We start from the raw sequence: 17,280 nt of genomic DNA on the forward strand, positions 1-17,280 counted from the left end.
GTAAGTATTAAGATAAGACAGATAAAAATTAAACTTGGCTGTTTTAATAATTGATTTGAGGATCTGATTCTACCTTATTTATACTGATTTATTCTGCTTATTGTTGTTGATATAAGGATAGATAGAAATTATTATTGGGAAGAATGAAAATAGAGAGTTTGTATACCCATTTGCCTTGAGCCATTAAAATGAGATCTTTAAATGGGTTTAGGGCATGCCTGCAAAGAAGGCTCTGAAAGGATAAGCCCTACCCAGTACTTTGGAGAACTCAGGACATTCAAATTGCAAGAGACTTGCTTAGGGAGCTGTTAACAGATTGCAGAAACACGAACTCTTTGACTTTGAATCTTGAACTAATGTTTTTTGTCAGAAGCTGGAAAAAATCTGGAATCATGATGAAAACTCCTCTCTAGGACTGAACATTAAAGGGAGCCTGTGGGAAGGCTGAAATTTTTTCTAGGTGACCACCAGGATCCACTTGTTGATTGGAAGTGAGAGAAATTTAGCAATAAAGAGCTGTGTTGGGTCTGGCCACTGACACCTATGGGCCTGTTTCACTGGGTCTAGAGGAGAAGATGAGAGCAGATTGACTGATCTGAAGTTCATGACCTAACTCAAGAGGCCTAGAATTGTTGGGAATTTGTGTTGTGCCCCATGGTCTAAAGGCAAGGCAGCCAATGGGCATGCTGGTGAGGCTAAATGAGGCAACCCTCATTGAGTTGACCAGAATCCAACCAGATCAAGAGAAGAGTTTTTAGCCTGTGAACTAGTGCATATTTTTGCTGACTTTGTGGATGGCCTTTCTTGATTTGAGTTTCCTTATGGAGGCAGATTCAAAGTTTCCAACTGGAATGAAGATCCTTCATGTCAAAGAATATGACTGTCTCCTCAGAGCACTGGGTTGATGTCATTGAGCAGAATAAAATTGGATACCCAAAATTGGGCAGATAAAAGCATGAAGTGGCTGACTACAAACTTTCATAGGTAGGGGAACATATTCACGGGATTATAGGATTAAAGTATAGGTGTTACTTAATTGCAATTGTTCACTTACAGAATGTTATGTTTAAATGGAGTGGCACATATTGAATTATATGCATTCTGTATCTTGTTAGGTATAGATATGATTTTATTATTGTCTGCTTGAAAATTATATATGGCTAAAGAGTTGTATGAAAGTGTCAAATTGACAAGGGGTGGTCTGTGGTAGCTACATAATCTGTTGTTAGTTTGAGACTTAAGAGTGAATGGGGTGGTACTTAGCCTGTCAATCAGGTTACAGATTGATGACCTCATTTGGAGATGCTAAAGAGATAAATATCTCACTGAAGGCGGGACACTTGCACACTCCCTGCAAGCCATTCCAGTTGAGAAGCTGCATGGAGCTGTGCTAGAGTCCTGAAGTTGAAGGAGTCATGTAGAGACACTTGCCAGTGCTGAGATGTGTACAATGACACTGGATCCACAGGGCTTCCCACGGCCTGTGATCTTCCTGCATTTGGCATCACTGCATGGGTTTCGTGAGCCTGAGGAAGACTTTACAGATTGGTATCAGACATATGGGCTCATACAGGACTTATAACCTTTATCTGGACTGGGCTGAGATGTTTTCTCAATAGTCAATTGTTCTTGTATGTAAAGCTTTCTTGTACACATAGTAGTGTCTATGAATTTGTTTCTGTATCTACCCAAAGTAACACAGGCTCCTAACTGCAAGACCAGCTGTTCAAAACTATCAGCTTCTCCTTGGGAAAAAGTAAGCCTTTCTACTCCTTTTAAAGAGTTACAGCATCAGAAACCCACAAAAGCAGTACTACATTGTTTTCTAGCATTACACTGAGTCAGTATTGACTCGATGGTGATGGGTTCATGAAATTGAATTTCATGTACTGTTGAGAAAAGGTATGTATAGGGAAGCTTTTTAGACTAAAATGCATAAATTGTTGGTTTGTATAAATTAAAAGCCTAATTGTGACTAGACATTATTTGCACAATGAGAGGTGGAGGTAGGACAATGCTTTCAACAATACTCATTCACTAAAGCAGAACTGTGCTTGCTGAATAAGACATGTCATAAAAATGCAAATAGAGTACAAAAATAATAAATGTATGGCAGTCTTAAATTGCCTCTTATTGAGCCCTGAAAATAAGAGATTTGAATCAAAGTCCAAAGGTTTCCAAATCCATAACCTTGAGAGAATAATCATCTGCTTCTTCTCACACTGTAGTATTTCCACCTTAAGTCCAAGGGAATATTTCAGTTTCTTTAATCTGTTACAGTATGATTTAATTGACTGGGTTATAGTTTCTTCTGTGCTGACATAGAAAACAGAGGGAAAGGACTTTCATTGTGACCATGGAATAATTTCCATACTACTGTCAAAAAATGACCATATTTTTGGTGACCTGTTAGCATATTGTTCACCCACTCTATGTTACCTTCACAAAAGGAATATGGTTTTATGCACCCTTGTATTCCCAGCGCTCAATACAATGTTTGTCACTTGTTGTGTGCCAACAAGTCAATTGAAACTCATAGAATTCCTATACGACAGAATAGAACTGACCACGTAGATTCATAGTGGGTTACATGTTCAACTACTAAACACAAGGTTAGCAGTTCAAACTATCAGGACTCCACCAGAGAAGAAATGGTTTTCTACTTATGTAAAGAGTTACAGTTTTGGAAATTCATAGGTGCAGTTCTACTCTGTCCTGTAAGGGTGTTATGAGTGGGAATTGACTTGTGGGCAGTGAGTTTTGTTTGGCTGTGGAATCCTCATGGACAGGAGTCCTGGTGGAATAGCGGTTTGAATATTGGACTGCTAAGTGCAGGGTCAGTGGATCCAACCCACCATTCACTGGGAGAGAGAGTGATTAGCCTATCTCATTTAATGCCATTCCACCAATTACAACCCCAAACAAACTTATTCTGTAGGGTAGAATTGCCCACCTGTGGGATTTTTAGACTGTAAGACTTTACAAGACTAAAAATACCTCATCTTTCTCCTGAGATGAGCCTATATGCTCCCATAAAGACTTATTGCCTCTGGAACCTTATGGCACCATTCTACTCTGTCCAGTTGGATAATTATTAGCTATATTGTACTCTACATCAGTGTATTCACCTTTTAGTTGGAGATAGTCGTTATGGGAGCAGAACTTCAGGTCTTTTCTGATGTGGAGGGACTGACTAGTTCAAACTAAGACATTTTGATTAATAAGCAGTCACATTACCATTGTGTCATCAGGACTCTTTGCCAGATAATGATATAGAATAAATATTACCCTGATCATCAAACAACTCATTTTTACAATATTTATGTCACGTGGACCCCAACCCCAACAACCTGATGGTTATCAGAGTAGATATGTGCTTCAGAGAATTTTTAGGGCTGATTATTATTTTGCAAGACAACATGGCCACAGCAGTCTTTGGCAGTACCTATGAATGGATTCAGACATCTAACCTTCCTCTTAGTAACTGATTGATAGCAACCATTTATACCATGTAGGCAGCCCCAAATGAACAACATCTAAAAACCATACATATTAATATTGGCTAGTTAGATAAATGGAGAGACAAATAGACAGATAGAAGTGTGGGTGGTAGAAAAGATGTATAGAAGGTTAAAATGCATTGCTGTGTCTCTTCTCCTAAAGAATAAATAAATAGAAGTTATATTTCTATTGGACAAAACATAGACTGATGTAAAGCTGACTTTCAGCATGATCAGAGACACATTTTACTAATCTCTCAGAGTAATAAAAATAGCGTTGTGTGTGTTGAAGTTGAAATGATTAATGAAATTGTGCCTCAAATTCTCCTCTTCCCCTGGCCAAAGTGACTCCCTTGTAGTCCGTTAAAGCCGTGATAAACGTGCCCTGGCTTTCTCCAGTCCTCATTTCGTCCTGCAGCTAGCTGCAACCAGGTTCTGGCACAATCACTTTCATCGGAGAAGTAAAGCCATCTTTTAAATTAGAGGGTGCAGTGAACTGAGCACCATACCCAGAGGACACGAATGGAAATCATTTAGAGTTGCCTGATATTTCCTTTCACTCAAAACCAACACAAAACCAGCTAGTTCAGCAAATTGAGGCTATAAATAATATACCACACTTCATCATTTCAGTTACCTCTTTGTATGGCATCCAAGACGCCGGCAGGCCTGCCTGGATCCAGCAGCCTCGTTAGAACACCAACGGGATGTGGTGGCCGCTAGCCGGCTAATCACAATACAGTCAAATTGCTACATCAAACGACAATAATTCACTGAATAGGGCAGTTATTAAAATTCTGAACTCTGTCTACGATGTGACCAGAATGATGACAGCAGTACAGCCAGTCTCCCTGGCAAACAATGAGACACATTCGGAAAGGTCCATGTCCTACTTTGCCTTCTACCTCGCCCCTGACAACTGCCCTCCAATAAATCAGGAGCTTGATCAAAGCTGCGTCGTCTGTGATGTAACAGCATTTGTGCTGAAGAAAATGTCCCTATTATGTTAAAAGTGTTGGTTCAAGTTAGGTCTTAATGTTCTATAAATCACAGCACAGAACTCTACACTAAGATCACCTTTCAAAATTAGGGAAAACAACAACAAATTGTCTTATTAGCATAAGAATGCACAAGCACAGTTGTCTTTTAAATGCCATTATTAAGCCTGCTAAATATAGTCATTTTGATTGCAAAATCACAAAGTATTTTGTTGTTGCTTCTTATAATAAATCTTGGTGCCCTTGTGACAAATGTTTTATCCCCACTAGGCAAAAAAGCCCTAAGAGAACATAAAAATGAACTTTTTTATGAAACCTATGAATCTAGATATGAAACAATTGAATTAATCTTGGCACCAGCCTAAAACACACTTAGACTGGAAAATTACCAAATTTAACTCAATGAAATTCTATTACAGTTTAATGAAAAGCAGTAAAAACAAGTTTTGGATTAATCTTTCTATCTGATCATGAAAGAAAGATCTTTCATTAACACTTATGGCAACCATAAAATCCCCTAACAGTGATTAGAAAATTATTTTGTTCTAAGAGCAAATTAGTTAGAGTACTGTCACCTAAAACCATAATGTGAAATCAGTTAATAATTATAATCTTCCATGTTCCAAGAGAAGACAGGTTGCCAAAGATATGTTGCAGTACCATGTTCATTCAGCAGCGTCATTGGTGGGAAACAGCACTGGTGTGAATTATTGTTTGCTAAAACAATAATTGAATTTGAATGTGTCTTATTAACGTGGTCATTGAATTTTTTTCCTAAATCATCTGAGGGTGTTAGAATAGACAGATAAATAATAGATAAGGATGGATGATAGAAAAGTAGAAAGGTAGGTGGGAAGATAGATAAATAGACAAATAGAGATAGACAGACATAGGATACTGTCCAATGAAGTAAGTAATGCTAAGTAAAAGATTGGTTGAAATCCACCAACAGAAGTATAGAAATAAAGCCCTATGTGTGTACTTCTGAAAATGAGACCTTCAAGACCCTGTGGAGCACAGTTCTACTCTGACCCACAGTGGGGCTGCCATGAGTCAGAAGCCACTCCGTGGCAACTGGAAACTTGTAAACAAACATCCACAGACACACTGAACTTCACTTCCCTCAACCCGGTCGATAAAGCCCAACAAGAACACGAACAGATGAACAACATCAGTTTTTTCTCTGAGATAAATTCCTAGATGCAATCTATTAATTGTCATACTTGTTGCAAAGAGCCTAAAAATCATTTAAGTTTCACCTTAACACATTGGATTTCAATCTATTAAACAGTGGTTTATATATTTGTGGACTGCATTTCTAGATGTTGTTAACAAAGGATGTGTTAATCTGCATAAAGTCAAAGACAGTTTTCAGGTTGGACATGTCAATATCATAAAGACAGTGGTTCTGTCCCAAGTAGCAAGAAACAGATATTTAACCAGAAGATTCCAAAGTTTATGGAAGGATAAAGATACATATCAATGATCAGTCAGGAAGGTTTTCAAAAGAGAAAACTAACACAGCAGATTGGTACTGAACATATTAAAACACATTAAAACTGTACTCTATAATAAAAGGTGTGAGCAGTGTAGCAAGCTTACATAGGCCGTCCTTATGGAGACATCAATTCTTGAATGAGGACTTTTTCCTAAACGATGATAATTAGTATACTCCTATACAAGTAGTTTTTGTTTTAATTTTTACTGTTTGGTCCATGTACAACTTTGTGCTGCTTATAATTTGTTTTAAAATATAGATACCCAGTTGCTTGGGAAGCTGGTTGGCTTTGTGTTGAAACAAGTACCTAGAATGGCATGTTTTATGGCATTTATTCTTAACGTGAAAAGAAACTTGTAATAGTGCTTGAGCTAGGCTGTGAGTGTGAGGGCCAGAGAGAGGTCTACTTCTGGGCATGGCAGAAAGAAACTTTACTGATGATACTGTATCCTGAGCCTATCTTAATTGAATTGTCACTTGTTAATTTCCCTAATTCCCCCAATGATTGTGAGCACCAATGATGAGTTCTTTGTGGCTATTGTAATGAATTAAAGAACCCAGATAAAAATCAGAAAGTGTTGTGCGAGGGACAATTGATATCAGAATTGATAAGAAAGATTGAAGGGTGGAGAAAGGTCTGAGCCCTCTACTCATAAGAAATGACATTGGGCAGCTGATGTTAATGATTTTCCTTCTCCCTTGTGAAGTTGAAAGTCAATATCACCCACACATCATTTCATGCTTTTGTATAACACTAAAACCCCCATTAATATATCTTTGATAGTTAATTTGATCAGCTTAGTTGGTTATTTAGTCAAACCCTGAGGTATTTATATATGATTAGTATTAAAATCCACCACTTATTTAAATCACCAACTCATTATTGTGGGTTGTCTATTGCTCTGGGGAGGAAAGCTTAGTTACTGGTATCTCCAATAGCATCAAGGTTATGCAGCATCAGAGGGCAATTTAAATTATTGGAAGATCTCTCTCAGTTAGCAATGGAAATTGTGCCACCAAATATAGTCGCACATGACGTACTCTAGATATGCTTCTGTAGATGGTGGTCAAATCTCAGAAGAACTTTCTTCCAGACTGAGTCAGACTAAAAGGAAAAGCTGGCGTTAGACTTGGAAAAATAAGCCAAGGGGGGCGGGGACGACGCGGTAACCCACAGATTAGAACGTAATACTGTCCATTAGAATGCCAAAGGATGAACCTCCAGTTTGAAAGCTGCAACAAACAAAAATGATGCGGACTGATGTCTTCTTCTGTTACAAATAGGTTTTCCAAGAGGTGTAGCTGACTCTACAGCAACTAATAATCAAAGTATTTAAATTTTGAAAAGACACAAGTAAACCAAACCCATTGTCATCAAATCAATTCCAACTCACAACAACCTTGATGTGACAGATTGGAAGTGCTCTGTAGGATTTCCTTGGCTGCCATGTCTTCTTTCCCCCTCAGAATATCTAGTGGTTTCAAACTGCTGACCTTGTGGTTAGCAGGCTAGCACATAACTGCTACACCATTAGAACCCCTTATAATAAAACAAACCATCAGATAAAATACACAAATCTTAAATCGTTTCTATATGATGCTGCTGCCTCCAGTATAATAATCATTTAGGTAAGTATTTATCAATCTTACCTATTTGCTTTGTTCATGAAGTAGTTAAATGAATTATTTTGTGTGGAACTCATAATATGAATCAAGTTTTATTCAAAAGATACCAAAAGGAACTTAAATTTAGTCTTTATTTCCATCTTCATTAAATTCTGTATTCATTCTTCCATTACAGTTAGTAAATACCTATCTTTACTCTATCTCCATATCCTTGTGACATGAGATAGGGCATGTTTTGAGCTCACACCTCCAAAATAAAGTGAGTTCTTAGAACAGTATCAATTTTCAGGGAGATGATGATGAAACCCCACACATCTGTATAAGCATATGAACTGAATCAACCTGAACTCTCCTGATCTGGAACAATGGTGTGTGTGTGTGTGTGTGTGTGTGTGTGTGTGTGTGTGTGTGTGTGTTTCTGTCTCTCTCATCATTGTCTTCTCTCTCCTTTTCTCTTTCACTATCATCGCCTTCTCCCTCTGTCCTCTCACCTTGCCATTTCTATTTGTCAGGCCTGTAATCATCTATCTGAAATGTGTTCCATATTTCTTGATGAACAAAAATGGTAACTCATTCTTCTTTTTTTGCGTTTCTTATCCTATCTGAAATGAACTTCTCTACCTGCATTGAAGGGTCGATTTCCCTCACTCCTCCCACAGATTATCAAACCTAGTTGGTCTACTGCCTACATCCAGGAGCGGGGGTGGGGGTGGGGAATGTGCCCTCCTGACAATGACATGCTTTGTCCTTAGCCCATGTTCAGGATCAAGTGTAGCTGTCTATTTTTGCAGCACCCACTGGAGACTTCCAGTGTCCTGCCAGGGGTTGTATCGCCCATTTTGGGAAACGCTGCTCTATATAAATGTGATTACAGTCAATATCCACTATTTTTCTCTGCGTTTGCTCTAAGGTGGTGCTTTTCTGTGTTGATCTGATGCTGGACACTATGCCATCAGGATCGCAAATATTACCAGGCTAAGCTATCGTGCCAGGGCACTTAAGAACAAGGCTGACTGGGGAAAAGGACCTGGTGATCACTTCTAAATGATGGCCAGTACAAACCGAATGAACAGCAGCGTATTCCTTGGTGGGAAGATAGAAGAGGAGCCCCTCAGCCAGAAGGCAGCCCACCTGTGATGGGGAAGGAACTGCCTCCTCCCAACATAGTTGTCTTAAAGGTACAGGAGGAGCAAAGCTGTGGGAACCTTCATTTCTATGATGGCTTAACTCAAAATGAGAAGAAGCAGCTACAAACATTCATTTGTAATCATAAAGAGGAACACCAGGCGTGCACATATAGGAAGATTGTGAGTTGTAAAAAGTTAAGTATAGCAACAATATCAATCAATATCTTAGGCAATAGTAAGCTGAAATGACCTGGTGCTAGCCATTTTGCCTCTGGCAGTCATATAGACCATTATGTCAAAAATGACAAATTGAGGAGGAATCCCACCAGATTCATTGTTCAAAACCTAATTTAGCATTAGTTAAAATAATATTTAAAGGTTTATCTAGAAGTGCAACAACACTGTGAATGATAATACCTAAATATTTGCCACAAAGAGCAGTGAATATGACAGTAATTCAAATTTACTCACCAAACACTAATGTCAACATAAGAATATTGAAGAATTTTCTCAACTTCTAAAGCCTTAAATTGTTAAAATATGCTATCAAGGTGCAGTGACAATTGCTGGTGACTCGAATGTGAAAGTTGGAAACAAGGAAGAAGGATTGATAGTTAGAAAATATGGCCTCAGCAATAGAAATGTTTAACAACAGCTCACATTATGGAAATGCAACTTTTCAACTACACAAAAGGCAACTATGTATGTGGATTTTGCCTGATGCAATGTGCAGGAATAAAGTCAAATATATTTACAGAAAGAGATGATGGCGAAGTTTTAAATAATCAAATAAGGCCACGGCTACTTTGCAAGTGATCATCAATTGCTCTTAGTGTAGTTCAAGTTGAAACTGAAGAAAATGAAATCAAGTCTATGAGCGCCAAAATATGACCTTGATTATAACCTATCTGATTTTATAGTCCATCTGAAGGGTTGATTTGATACTGATGAGCAAACACCAGGTGATTTAAGGGATAACACCAAAGACAGCATACAGAAAGTAACCAAAAGTAGATAATGAGAATAATAAAGAAAATAATATTAAAAGGACTCTGAACCATGTTCTAGACTGTAGAGAAGTTAAAGCAAAGGAAATAAATAATGAAGTAAAAGAGCTGAAAAGATGTTCCAAAGGGCACTTGAGAATAACACACACACACACACACACACACACACACACACACAAACTTATGTCATCAAGCCAATTCCAACTTAGTAATCCTATAGAACAGAGTAGAATTGTCCCTGTGAGTCTCTGAGACTGTAACTCTATACAGGTGTAGAAAATCCCCTTTCTCCTGTAGAGCGGCGATATCAAATTGCTGATCTTGCAATTAAAAGTTTAAGCAGTAAACACAACACCATCAGGGCTTAAGAAGACAATGTACTAAAATAGGGGTTCTCAACCTGTGGGTCATGACCCCTTTGGTGGTTGAGCAACCCTTTCACAGGGTTCGCCCAATTCATAACAGGAACAAAATTACAGCTATGAGGTAGCAACGAAAATAATTTTATGGTTGGGGGTGTAGCAATGAAAATACTTTTACAGTTGAGGGGGTACCACAACATGAGGAACTGTATTGAAGGGTCAAGGCATTAGGAAGGTTGAGAATCACTGTACAAAAATGAGGAAAGATTTGGAAAAAACTTTGTAGGCATTTCGCCAGCTAAAATAATTGAAGGAAATAAAATGTAAGCCTTAAATTGCAGTTTTAACAGATTCTGTGGTAGTTACATAATCGGTTGTCAATTTGAGACTTATGAGTGAATAGGGGTGAAGATTACTCTGTCAATCAGACCACAACTTGATGACTTCATTTTGAGAAGCTACTGAGATAAGTAGCTTGCTGAAGGCAGGAAGTTCACTCCCTAGGAAACATTCCAGCTAACAAGACATATGAAGTTATGCTAATGTCCTTAGCTGGAGGATCCAAGTAGGGAGACCCCTGCCTGGGCTGAGATGCTTCCACTGCCATTGGAGCCACAAGACTTCCCACCCACTGGTCTGTGATCTTCTTGCATTCAGCATCATTGCATGTGTTGCATGAGTCTGAAGAGGACTTTACAGATTGGTATGGGACACATGGGCAAATATCGTACTCATGGACTTGATCTGGACTGGGCTGGGCTGTTTTCTCAATATTTAATTGCTCTTGGGTATAAAGCTCTTTCATATACACATATGAGTGTCAATGAATTTATTCTCTAGTCAACCCAGACTAACACAATCCCTAAGCATAATAAGAAATCTAATAAAATGAATATGCTCTGCTATCTTGAAATATTTTATAATTATGTATATAGCAAAGGGATAAGTTCGTGATACTTTAAATCCTTAATTTAGGTAACAAAGCTAGATTTCCTTGTTTACATTACATAGGGAACATTAACTCTTTTACAGAAAATATTTCAAAATTGAACTTCATAAAACTTACGTTCAGTGTAGCACGACAATCTAGGCCCCTGTTCTGCTTGGAGTAAGAAATGTGGTGAGAAGAGATAGTTTGAGGAGATCATTCTTCCTCAATTTCCGGTTCCCTGTCTGGAACGAGCTCATATGTCAAAGGGCTGGGACTACTTAGCATGTCCCTTTTGCTTTTGATGAATAATACGTGTCATTACTGCTGAAATGTGTGATGCACATGGAGTTGTAATAGAGTTAAGGAACCTCTGTATATCTATATCTGTATCTGTATCAATATCCCTCTATCTACCTATATATATGCCAGAAAATAGACTTTAATCTCACATATACAAATGTTCCCTTACATTCACAAGCATTAGGGAAAATATGCACAAAGCAAGGGTGAAAGGAAATGCCAAGGCATGCTGTAGTCAGCCCAGGAAGATGACCTTCATCATCTCAAAGATGCACTGTCCAGGCTACCAGTCTCCACTCTCCTCATGCACCTCGGGACCACCCCCTTGCCCCCCTTGCCAGTCACAGATGCCAGCAAGCAGGCAGGGAGCAGGCCTCCTCCTAAAGAGTGGCGTCCACCACATGCCAACAACCGATCTTGCACAGAGTAACAATGCAGAGAAAGTCATATGGATCCCTCAAACAGTTCAATGTCCTTTGACCCATCTTCATCCTCCAAGACCTTGAACTTTTGGGATCGGCGAGTTGAAGAGGGTAGTCTTGGCAGCAATGGAGATGGCATCAGACAGATTTCCACCACATTCCACCAGAAGCACTTCCACATAGAGGACCCAGCAGTGCTCTCGAGGGCTGGTGCAGAGGGACCGCAGGGCAACGCTGCTCTGGTTGTTGAGTGTCAGGTGGTGCCGTGTTCAAGATCTCTGTGTCAAGGTCATCACCTTCCCAGCCTCCTTCAAACTCAGGTGTGGTATTGGCTGAGCAATTAACTCTATGAACTCTCAGTAGCTGGCATTCGGTCTCTCCAGCCTTGGCGCCCTCATCTCTGCTTTCATGCCCACCAGGATGGCCATGTGACCCAGCTTGACCCCGGTAGACCCACTGGTGTTGGACACCACCAGCCCCGGCCACCCACGGCGGTCCTCCTGGACACCCTTCAATAAGTGGTCAGGAAGAGAGAGGGTAGCCATCAACTCGCACAATCCTTAATTAGATAGCATATCCCAAGCAAACACCATGTCAGTGTGCAAGATAGGATTCCAAGTGTTTTTAAAAACTAAAATCATTTTTGGACAAAGGTAATTTCAAAACATTATCCGAGACACAAGAATATGACTCCTTTCAGTGTTGGAACGAGAGGAAGAGGCAATGCTAACTCCACAAAATTAGTATGAAGCACTTTATGTAGGAATTCGCTCAGTGGCACTAGAATTTCCTTTCCAAAATAATCTCTGAAGAATCATCCTCCCTCAGTCTGAGTCACTTTCAGATTCTGGGGCAAGGATCCCTTTGTCTCTTCCTCCCCAAGCACTACCTCGGCCTTATTGGTAAGACTGTGGGTGATTTGATTTAATCCCCAACACCTGCCACTTGTTCCAGCCAGCATTCTGCCCCACAATCTAGTCTGATCAATATTTAGCTTTCCTTGACTAACTTGAAAAACCTCGACACATTTCAACTTACATAATATGCTAACACTTCAACTTTTTATATAATGCATGACCCAGCAAGATCCTTCAACCACGCAGCAAAGCATTTGCACTAATTTTGGTATTTATGTATGCCAGGAGTTCAAGTTAAAGACACAGATATAGTCAAGGTAGACTACTATTTTTCTCTTTTTTGGAAGCAACGTAAGGAATTTAAATATGTATTAGTCCATTTGTGTTCTCCTGACTGTTTCATTTTTAGAGTAATGTGACTCTGCTGGCAATTGCCGTTGTGTGATTGATTGTAACTTGTCTGTGGCTCTTTGGGACCTTCCTGAAAATGAAATCGACCATCTTTGAGTGATAATGTCAGTGAGATAGAATGTGTCACTGGATAATGGTCTCCTGCTGCTGTATAAATGCCAAGGCAAGGCAAAGGTATTTATGGGGGAAAGTTCACACTAAGCTAAGATTTTTAATTTCAATGCAAAAGAAATTGGATCTATGGTCAGCTATCACTACTGTAGCAAATGCTATATGTGGAACTGAAGAATCTATAAAATAGGCATGATATTCAATTGACCCATTCGTATGCAAATCCAATATGCTGAATAATTGAAAGACCTTCTCTGTGCATTTAAGCAAACCTTAAATAAGACTAGTTTGCTTTTTTCTTAATTTCAGAACTGAAACAACCTCTCTCCTTCTTATGATTGTTTAACCTTTCACCAGACTTAATTCAAATAGATTATGCACCTGCAAAATCTATATTTTTAACATACTAAAAAAATCGGTTAAATTTATTTAGACATTTGAAAATGAAATCAGTCAATCTGTAAAGAAAATATATAAACTATTAACATGTCAGCCACGCACTGTCAAATGTCAATAAAATTACATATTATTCAAACCATATCTTATAAAATATATGTGGCAAACATTTAATGGAAACTTTATGATTCATTGAGATGACATTGCAAATAAAACATCTATTTGGAAGGTATATGCAATATCTATTAGTAACACAATTTTCATTACATGAATATGGCAAAAAAGAAAAGTCACATTATTGGTTTTGTATTACACTAAAACCATCCAAGATTGGATGTGGTCTGTAAGGAAAGCAGTAAAATGAAACATAGATCCATCACATGGGATATATTGTCCAATGAGAAGTAAAGTGTACGTCTAGAAAACACTATTTCCTCAAACAATCTTGGAGAAGAAATGGCCTTGAAATGTGTCAATACAGTCGCCCATTCTGAGTCTAGTGTGGGTGGCAAGCATTAAATCAGAAATTGATATAATTTAAAATTAAAATGCATGTGTCTATAAAGACATAAAATATTTTGTGAACTATTTGGAAGGTAAGACTCATGTATATGGATCCATACGCCTGTGATATCTGCCTTTAAAAGACCAATATTTTTAGCACAGAAACCTTTCCTAGCATTTACTCAACCTTTCATGGTTTGAAGGTGGTAATCAGAGATGTTATGGGAAATAAAGTTTCTGTCATCTTTAGAGTGCATGTGAATGGCATCCTTTGGCACTGATTATGTATATGAGCAAAAAATTATAATTACATTGTAATTTGCCAACCTACTTCAAAATCTTGGATGCTAAAATTTGTCATTTAAAACGCAGATACTTTTGAGCATCCAGGACAATAAAAGGACAAAGAGTTTTCAAAAGACAAAAAATATATGTTTAAAAATAAAATATTCTAAAATATGGATATAACAAGAATGAATAAAACTTATTTATTTGAAACAATTATTTAGTACACTCATCAAAGAACACTAAAATAACACACATATAAGTATTTTTTCCATATATATATGCCCCAAAGTCAATATGCCTATTAAATAGTGTATTTTTGTGTTTTACCTGAACTTTCCTTTTCTTAAAGGACTTAAATTGCTTGGAATTCCTGTCTTCTTACACTGGCCTTGTCTGGTTTTTCACAACCCTCACCTTCCCTAACTCAGTTTCAGTACTCATTCATATATACTACTCACTTTTTATTGCTATATTTTGTTTTCAGAAAACACATTTGCATAAGGATCTGTAGAAGAAAAAAGTAGCGCACCGGCATGAACATGGAGAAGGTGAGGAACCACTCACTCCATGGTTCAGAAGGCCCAGAGCCAAGTCCACTGGCTGTCACATGATTCCCACATGAAAATCTCTTCTTGGCAGGTTCATATTTCTATATATGCAACTTTTGAGATTTAAATATGGTTTTATTAAATTATTGAAGGGTAATAGTAATAAAAATAAATAATATTTACTTAAAAGAAAAATCTGTCTGTGGTCCAGGTTTTATTTCATCGAAACAAACTTTCCACTGTCATCTCTGTCTACCATTTACCTTTCAACTCCAAAGTGATCATGAACAATCACAATAGGAAAGTTCTGTGTGGACTCATGCTTTGCTTAATTGACCAAACAGCAAGTACACGATTGTGGAATCGGAATGAATGATTGATGGTGTTGTTGTTAAGAGGCCTCCGGTTCATTCTGAAGCCCCGCGGCCCCGCAGACAATGCAGGGAACCACTGAGCGGTCTTATGCCAACATCGCAGTTCTTCTGTGGCTTGAGCTCATTGTTGGAGCCCAGTGTCAATTCACCTTGCTCGGTGCTCTGTCCTTCCCACGGCCCCTCTGCTTTACTGAGCACGATGTCATTTCCTAGGAGCTGGTCTCTCGGGATAACATGTCCAAAACAAGGGAGATGCAGTTCTGCCATCCTTTCTTTCAAGGAGCATTTTGGCTGTATGTAGTGAGTTAAGCATGCGAATGAAGGGATTTGGGTTTTGTGGGTTTTGTTGTTTTTGGTTTCCTAGCATCTCTCTATGTTTGTGGCATATCACAGTTAAGTTATTGATCAATTTTATATATATATATGTCTAACATGCAAGGAGTAACGTAAATCAAGTTCAATAAGCTTCTAAAATACTCTAGGATGTGATTAGATCAAGTGATTTCTAGTTGTCAGGCAAGATTCTACAAAGAAGTATTTACTCTGTTAAACTAGTGCCAGTATTTATAATAAAACTTTTTTAAAAAGCAAATAATATGAAAGAATTGCATCATTAAAATGTATCTGATTAACACTTAGATAGCAGCATTATTAAAAGGGACCTTCTTATGCATAAAGAAAATTCCAGGTGATTATCACTGTTGATGGAAACATTTCCTGTTTCTCTAAATCTTATTTTTTAAATGCATACCTTCATTTTGGCACATAGATTTTTGAGTCAATTCTGACTCATTGTGAGCCTTTAGGACAGAGTAGAACTGCCACACAGGGTTTTATATGCCACATTGTCTTTAGAGTAGATGGAAGCAGTAGATGGATTTGAACTGCTAATTTTTCACTTAGGAGGCAGGCAACTAATTATTGTGACAAAAAGCATCTTACAATATTACATTACTAGCGTCTCCAAATTTGTTTTTTACCAGATTTTTTTTTCTTGTGACAACCCATTGAGAATAGCCCAGTAACCTAAATTCCAGAGACTGGCAAGGGAATGAGAATGGAAACGAACCACCATAAAGGGAAGGATGGGGGAAGGTCACAGAAGAGCAAAGTTATAGAATTTAAGTTGACCTCACAACTTTGTAGTTATTTCCTTCATCAATTTTGTTTTGTTGCTATTCATTTTCCGGCATGTAGTTCAACACTATTTTTCTAAAACTGCATTTATGAATTTATATGATCTTTGTCTTTTCTTAATTTAAAGAAAATAAAATTATAACTTACAAATATAAAGGCAACAAAATCTTCCAAGACATAAATCAAATGATAGGAATAATGATTCAGCCACTGTTTTAACATTTGTGTTGTGCTGCAAAGTGACTTAACAGGGTAACTCACACTTGAGAGTTACTGTTTCCTACTGACAGTGTACAGAATCTACAAACTCTTGATAATTATGGGAAAAAAACATCATCACTAACAACAGTACTAACCAATGTAAAACAATGCCTACTTTAACTCAGAACCATACGATATCTCCTCTTTAAATAAAAAAGCTTGTATTCACGATTTCAAACATTACTCCAAAATCAAGTCTCATGTCAGTGTAAACTCAATAAACCTTCTAAATGATACAGACTCTTACCTACTGGATTTCCACACTTAAACTGCGCAGTCTAACACTTATGCTAAAGTCAAGCTGTTTCCATCTGTTTGGGCTACATATTGCATCACTTTAGTATTACAAAAAGAGCAGTTTTTTTTACACTCCTGGGACAAAAATCACACAGAATTCATAAGAGATCCAGCACATAAAAATTCATTTCCTGAGAGGAAGTGCTGCAATGCTATATAGCTAAAACTATTACTTTTTTTCATTGTACTGATAATGAAGCTGAGCAAGAAATGGGGTAAGACAGTGAAGTGAGTGGATCTTCCTATTTACACCCCACTGAACAATGAATGAATACAAGCACAGACTGTATCTCATGAATGGTAACTGAGGTATTGGAAAATCACA

General features: G+C 38.0%; 1 pseudogene; it reads right to left on the minus strand.

The window, feature by feature from the left end:
• Positions 1-11,607: 11,607 nt before the first annotated feature.
• LOC142428130 (exosome complex exonuclease RRP42 pseudogene) lies at positions 11,608-12,316 on the minus strand (annotated as a pseudogene).
• Between the last annotated feature and the right edge of the window lie 4,964 nt (positions 12,317-17,280).

The sequence above is a fragment of the Tenrec ecaudatus genome, chromosome 15, assembly GCF_050624435.1.
Source record: "Tenrec ecaudatus isolate mTenEca1 chromosome 15, mTenEca1.hap1, whole genome shotgun sequence".
Taxonomy (NCBI): Eukaryota; Metazoa; Chordata; class Mammalia; order Afrosoricida; family Tenrecidae; genus Tenrec; species Tenrec ecaudatus.